This window comes from Micrasema longulum, unplaced genomic scaffold (genome assembly GCF_059751315.1).
Source record: "Micrasema longulum isolate JH-2025_06_02 unplaced genomic scaffold, ASM5975131v1 h1tg001217l, whole genome shotgun sequence".
In the NCBI taxonomy this organism is placed as follows: Eukaryota; Metazoa; Arthropoda; class Insecta; order Trichoptera; family Brachycentridae; genus Micrasema; species Micrasema longulum.
The window spans coordinates 148,701-156,158 of record NW_028278404.1 but is presented as its reverse complement, the minus strand read 5'-3'; the positions used below and the strand labels follow the sequence as shown (position 1 = coordinate 156,158).

Here is a 7,458-nt window from a genome sequence, read left to right as displayed (position 1 = left end):
GTAATAAGAAAACGGACGCAGCAAACTTCGGTGACAACTGTCATCAAGTGGAGGCGATACGGTTGGCTAGGCCATGTGCTGCGGATGCCTCCTGAGAGCCTTAACCACGCTTGCTTACTTTACATGGCATCAGGTTCTCGACGTCCTGGACGTCCACTGCTGACTGTTCGTCGGCAGTTCATGTCAGAATGATGATGCTTGGAAGATCTTTGTGGACACCATATGCTCCAACTCGGGAGCGGACATGGAATAAAAAAATATTTAAAAATCCCAATCGCCTTAAAAAATTAGGAATTATATGTTTTAAAATGTCAAATATGAACTTTTTATGTTCAATGTTTTTGATATGGCGGCCTCCGTGGTGTAGTGGTCAAGACGCTTGACTCACGCACGGAAGGTTCTGGGTTCGATTCCCGGTGAGAACACAAAAATTAAAATGTGATTTTTATCAAGCCTGGTTGTTCTGTAATATAATTCACCACTGTAATAAGGCCTCCTGGCCTGTTGTGGTGAAATGAAATGAAATGAAAATGAAAGGTTATATGGTAAAAAATTATTTGTCAGAGATGTAAGGAAACATAGAACTTAAGAACTTAAATGACCCATTTGCTGTTTTAGTTGATTACTTTACACATTGTGTAGCATTCATCATTCTGCCTACGTCTCTTTAATTATTTCAACTGCTCGTTTTTACGGATAATTTTTTTTATGGAGATAAAAACTAGTAATACTTAAGTCTGATGATATTTTAAAGAGAATATAAGATTACTTTATATAAGATTTTTTATTTATTTTCCGTATAATTTTGTATCAGGTATTTTTAATGAAAAAAAACCTTAAAAAAATAATATATACATATATATATATATATATATATATATATATATATGTAATAATGATAATTGTGTCAAACAAATGAATGACTATTTCCATAATGTAATTCTATTCATTCTGATTTTGTTTTATTTTTTATTATTATTATCTTCGGTGGAAGAAAGTTGAAGTCCACTCAATATAATTTCAAGATTTATATACAGGTTGTTCTTTAAGCCCTGTCACATCCGAAGCCAGGATGATCAGTATGGGCAAGAAGACATATTAGCATATTTAAAAAAATGTTTAGAACGAAGAAAATTAAAAAAAATTACAAATTTAAAAAAAACGAATGGTTGCTAACTTCTGCAGGGGAGAAGCGAGGGGGCGCGGTCACGCGGTTGATGGCGTATCAGACTTCCCCTCCCCTCTCTTCGTTTCTCCCCTGCAGAAGTAAGGAACCATTTGTTTTTTTTTTATATTTCATTTAAGATTTTAGTCGTTCTAAAAATTTATTATAATTTGCCAATATGTCTTCTTGCTCATGCTGATCATCGTGGTTTTGGATGTGACAGGGTTTAAAGAACACCTGTATATATATATAGACGTATTGGCATATTAAAAAAAATATTTAGAACGCAGAAATTTTAAAACATAAAATATTTTAAAAAAACAAACGGGTGCTTACTTGTGCAGGGGAGAAGCGAGGGGAGCGTGGCCATGTGGTTGAAGGTGTATCAGACTCCCCCCTCCCCTCCCCTCGCTTCTCCCTTGCAGAAGTAAGCAACCATTTGTTTTTTTCAATATTTTATTTTTGTAAATTTTATTCGTTCTAAAAATGTATTTTAATGTGCCAATATGTCTTCTTGCTCATACTGATCATCGTGGTTTCGGATGTGACAGGGTTAAATGAACACCCTGTATATATATCAATATTCCATAAAATCTCGCATATAACAAAAGCAAGGTAAAAATAATTTGCAACCTTAAAAAAAAAAAAATTAAAAATACAACAGAACTTTAAAAAAAAAGAGAAACTTTCATGTTGAAAATTTCAGCTTCGTACGAGTATGTTCCTATTCATTTAAAACGTGTTCAAAAGTAAGCTTTGGGTATTTAAAATAGAAGTGGCCAATTGCCAACACACTTCATGCAAAATCCTTGCCTTGCATTAAATTGCTTCTTCGCGATACGTTGATAATTGATTGGTTCACATTTGATCCAATTTTAGACACAAATCGAGTGAAGTAAAGTCCGTTGTTTATTTTCATTCACCTTTCCAGACCTGATTCAATTCCCGCGGATACAAAAAAGAATATTTATTGTTTGTTTTATGTACTAAAAATGGTATTTTAACTTTTTTCTAACTTTTGTAAACTGAAACCTTGTTATACGTGTTTTTTTACAAAACTTCTAAATGACTCCGTCCAAAAATTGAATTTAAAAAAAAGAAAAATTAAATCAATTTTACAATGCGTAATACCTCTAATAAATATAATATATTATAATATTCGTAATTGTAATGCTCTACATCGCTCTTTTATTTACTTCGCGTATATATGACATGATAGTGATAGAAATTATTTTTTGTTACGATTTTTAAAGTATTTCGATGTCGTGTTATAATTTAGAAAAATCCAAGGTAGGGGAGACCGAGGAGAGTTGTAACAGAGGAGAGTTGAAACAATGGCGATTTCGAAAAATCTATGATCGATGGCAAACTGACAACATCGCGCATTTATTGTTTTTTTTTTACGTGCCGCTTGATGGAGTCAGCAACAGCTAGCAGTCTACAGGGAGTGGTTGTGTGTATACGACATCTGAACGGAAAAAAAAACAAAAGTAAGTTTATGGCCAGTATTTTGATAGTCCGTTATTCGATACGTATTACGTAAACGCTGACGTGATACTATTTCCAATATGCACTGAATATTCAAAATTCCTGTTTGACCTCTGTTTCAACTTACCTAGGTACTAGGAGAGTTGTAACACGGGGAGTTTTTTCAGTTTTTGCCGATTTTCTTATTGACCCCGTTTATTTTTTCCTGTTATTTTGTTAATATTATGTAGTGTATAAAATTGGCTACGTTAAACTATAAAGTTCATTGAGCTAAGTCTATTTTAGGCTGAGATATAATAAGTAATGTAAAAACTGTTTCAACTCTCCTCGGTCTCCCCTACAATAAACAGTAAACAATGTAAATTTGTTTTTAAATATCGAATCTATTTTATACTCGAAAACTTATCCAGAATCGGCTTATTTTAGTAGACTTTTTTGCACGTATTTTTCAAACAGAAAACTTAATTTTACTTTATAGAGAAAATCGAATGTAGTTATATTAAAAGCAGCCAGTCCATAATTTTGAAAAAAATCGATATTGGTGTTATCGAGTGCAGTAAGGTCAGTAAGGAAAATGGTTGATCACAAAAACGGTATTTCTCAATTTGCAGAAAACACCACTGCACTAGAAAAGTCTTGCAGTATAGATGGCGATAGGAATAATAATGCCCCCAGAAATCTAGTTCTCTTAAATAAATTGAAGTAAATAAATACACAAACATTTTAATTTTATAAATTCTTTGATCTTATAGATATTTTCAAAACTAACTAAAAAATAATGAGTTCTTTCATAACTATTCAACAAGATGATCTAAAAATATAAGACTAAAAAAGAAATCGAAAGCAATGTCCCAGAACTGCCTTATGTACAAGGGAATAAAGTTATTTGAGGAAATGCCAGAAAGCATAAAAAATGAAAAAAATGTAAATATATTTCAAATGAAATGTAAAGAGTATATCTGTAAAAAACACTAGGCCATTTATATTGTAAATAGTGAATATACATAGTTTGTAAGTGGAAATTCTTGATGAAAGTTCATTGTAATTTATTATATAAATAAAAGACGAGTGATACTTTAATCCACAAATTTGGAATATCCAGTGACCGGTTTTATCGCTTTCGCGACATCTTCGAGACTGGTATCTTTATTAAGAAGTTCAAGGTATTTATACAAAACAGAGGTAAGGATAGATAATTCAAAGTTATATGAAAGTAAATTGAATAAAGTTATGTTTATCTTAAGGATCATTATCAATTTTTTTTCTTCGGGTTAACTAATGAGTTGATATAATGCTATTTTAATGAGTTAAAGTATTTGATTTTATTTTTAGTGTCCCATCCTTCGTGAGAGTGATTTTGTAAGTTATGATTTCTGAAAAACAAAGGGTAAAAAGTCATTAGTAAAATTATATTACAATGGGTAAAGTAATGGAGAATGCACGTGTGTTATCTGTTCATTAAGTAATTATGACTCAAAGATGTCGCGAAAGCGATGAAACCGGTCACTGGATATTCCAAATTTGTGGATTAAAGTATCACTTGTCTTTTATTTACATAAGAATATACATAGGTTAATATAAGTGTAAATATTTAACAGTTTGAAGTTTGAATTAGGATAGTAAGTGAACAATAGTTATAAATAGTGTTAGAATAAGTATAGACATAAATATTGTGTTGAAAATATATATTAGACTATGTTTATCATAGAACTAAATAAAATAAATAATAATAAAAAAATAATAATAATTAAAAATTACCTGCAGTAAAAAATAGTGATAGAAAAATTAAATAATACTTAAAACAAAAGATATTTATCAAGTGATACAGGCAAAATAATGAAATTATTATTCAAAAAATTAAAGGATGCCGAGATATTGGATACTTTTGGGCGGACTTGCGAGCTAACACAAATGCCTTCAGGTCACGGTGCTTTTCTGATAATATCTTCATAGATTTAAAAAAAGAGATAATGATTACTGCCCTTGCGATGGACTCATCTCTCAGGACGTCCTCAATATTATATTACACGATTGTCCTGTGTTTGACGCCAAGAGGTTAAATTGCAAACGAAGGTGCGCATAATACGGCCATTTTTTTAAGAGGAAGTAATAAAAAATGAAGCCACTGCGGAAAGATACATTGACTTTTTGAAGACCTTAGTAATAAACATGAAGAAAAGAATGAAGAAATGGACCCAGACCCGTGAAAAATAACTGTGGTACAATATACATACTAGGAAAAAAATATTTGTTTGCCAAGCAATGAATAACCGGAACAAGATGAAGAAAAAACATGTTTTGATACAGAATGTCACCTTATCCATTCAAAGATTGAATGAGGTATCATTCAATATTAGATCTGGGGTCTTATGCGTCTCATTCGTCTTTAGAATTTCTTGACAGCTTTCTTGAACCACCCATACGAATACAGTCGATTGAAAACCAATAGACTTTATCTCGTATGTCCTAAAAAGCACTCGACATTAACAATCGAATGCGACATCGAAACTTCAGCTGTCAAACTTCCTTCTTGTGAAATGCTCGGCATTTATGTTTGAATGACAATTAGGTATTTTTGTTGTATTTTAACTTAAAATTTACAACACCGATCAATGTTATGATGATTGCGTATCAACAAATGTGTAACAAATATAACTGTATTTTTTCTTAATCCATTATCAAATGAAGTTTCACTATAAACATCATTTCAAAATTATTTTATCGCTCGTCAATGTCAAAATACGTATTTGAGAGATATTTATACAATTTGTTTTTAAAATCCATGAAATGAAATGTGTTATGTCAAATGCAAATAATAATCATAAATGTTGCAGTATCTCGGTAAAACATTTTCTTTTATTTTTTTCATAATATTCCATACACAAAATATTCAACGGAGAAGTCTGACAACAAACAATAAAGGTTTACGTGTGGCAGGAGACCAGGAGAGCCATAGATAAATACGGATTTGTTAGTGTTGCCACTTTCTCATTCATCTTTGAAATTAAATTGTTGGGAGGGTTTTCAAGAATAGCATTATGACAAAGCAGCAAGGTGCCCAATCGACTATTGTCGAGTGGGTGACAAAATGTCACATCTTTCCAGCATAAGGCTCCTGGTAGTTTTCTGCAAAATGCGAATTTTAGGTAGTGTGATCTACCAGACATAAAAAAATCATAAAATTTATTTTGTCGGTCTATTTGTGTAGTGGACAGCGCGTTTGCATACCACGCAAAAGGCCTTCGATTCCTGGCATGGTTAATATGAAAAATTAATTTCAAAAGGTGTTTTTACACTACAATATTTCACAGTCCCTAGATCGGCTCCTGAAGTGTAAGGCTGATCATCTTATCTTCATGCATAAAAAAAAAAACAAAATAAGCTGTGATTGGTGTACTAATGCAGTGCCCTATTGCACCATTAGGTGCGGAAAGGTGATGAAAATTATTTTAATGTATAATTAAAATATTTTTTAAGTTATTAAATCAAATTAACTAAGTGATTCTTTACAATCAAGAACCCTTATATGTAATAAATATAAAATAATATGTTCAATACATTATGACTCAATATACATTAGTGTTTTTCTGGGGCTGGCTGTTTCTGCAAAATACACATCTTCGGTTGTGTGGTCAGCCAGACTTTATAATCATTTAAACTGGTCAAATACATAATTAAATATTGTTTTGTCTTAAAAAAATCAAATGTAAGGATTAACAATTAATTTTTAAAGTAAAAACAGTCCAGCTGTTGTATGGATTTGATTGTTAACTCTTTTCACAAAAGTGCTATTATCTCAGTTTCACTTTTCTATAGCTGGCTACTTTTTGCATAACTTCCCATTGTAAAACGGGCCCTGGGATGAAAGGGTTAAGCAGAATGACCACTCACAATTTTAAGTCAGTTTTAAATATCGATTAGTGATTTTCCATTAATTCAATGAAATTCAACTTTGCATGGATTTTATTCCTAGCAAGACGGGACATGAATACAAAATACCTAATGTCATGTATCACTGTAAACAATAGATATGCATTTCATTTAAATTAATTAAACTCCATTGCTTCGATTTAAGTTGGCATTTTTAGTGGAATTCTATTTGAATAATTGTTAGTAAATATGTGTATGCAACCGCTTACCAGAGTTGCGAACTCTACCAATTTTTCGGTATATCTACCGATTTTGGACCAAATCTACTGATCTACCGAATTTTTGAAACATTTCGTTTTTTTCAATGTATATATTTTTTTTCATTTATTCGTTCCTGGTATTCTACGATTATATGTATAAACCAAACATTCACATTTTTTTGTTTGTTCAAAAAAAAATCTACTAATGTCAGAGACCTTCTTCATTCACATTCAAATCAAGATTGAAATATCACTATCTAAATATTCGAGTTTTCTCTTTCTCCTTCTTCTTTCCCTCCACCCACCCCCCTCATCCTTTCATAGTAAAGTGTAGATTTTTAGTTAATTTTTGTTTCAATATGAATATGTCCATATGCGTACTTCTTATTTTCTCAAATTGTACGGTTTCGGTTGGTAGAAAAAATTGCCTTAAGGCAATATGCCCGCCCTTATATGTATATAAAATGTGTATGTATATAACGTGTTAAAAAAATCTCTATGTCAGTTAAAAATAAATTCTGGAATGTTTCTAGTTTTAATTGCCACAATTAATAATTAACTTGCATTAAAAGTTTTTTGATAGGATCGCGTGATACCAACTTAACTAACATTATATATTATACTGTGAGCGACCTAAATAATTGTAGTTAGTCAATTATTTAAATACACATTTCG

General features: G+C 31.3%; 1 long non-coding RNA gene across 1 annotated transcript; it reads right to left on the bottom strand.

The window, feature by feature from the left end:
- Positions 1 to 3,725: 3,725 nt before the first annotated feature.
- Positions 3,726 to 5,588, bottom strand: LOC148276444 (uncharacterized). The gene is made up of 2 exons (XR_015823730.1): positions 4,969 to 5,588; positions 3,726 to 4,026 (listed from the first exon to the last, which is right to left on the bottom strand). It is a non-coding gene; the product is annotated as an uncharacterized LOC148276444 (long non-coding RNA).
- Positions 5,589 to 7,458: the final 1,870 nt, after the last annotated feature.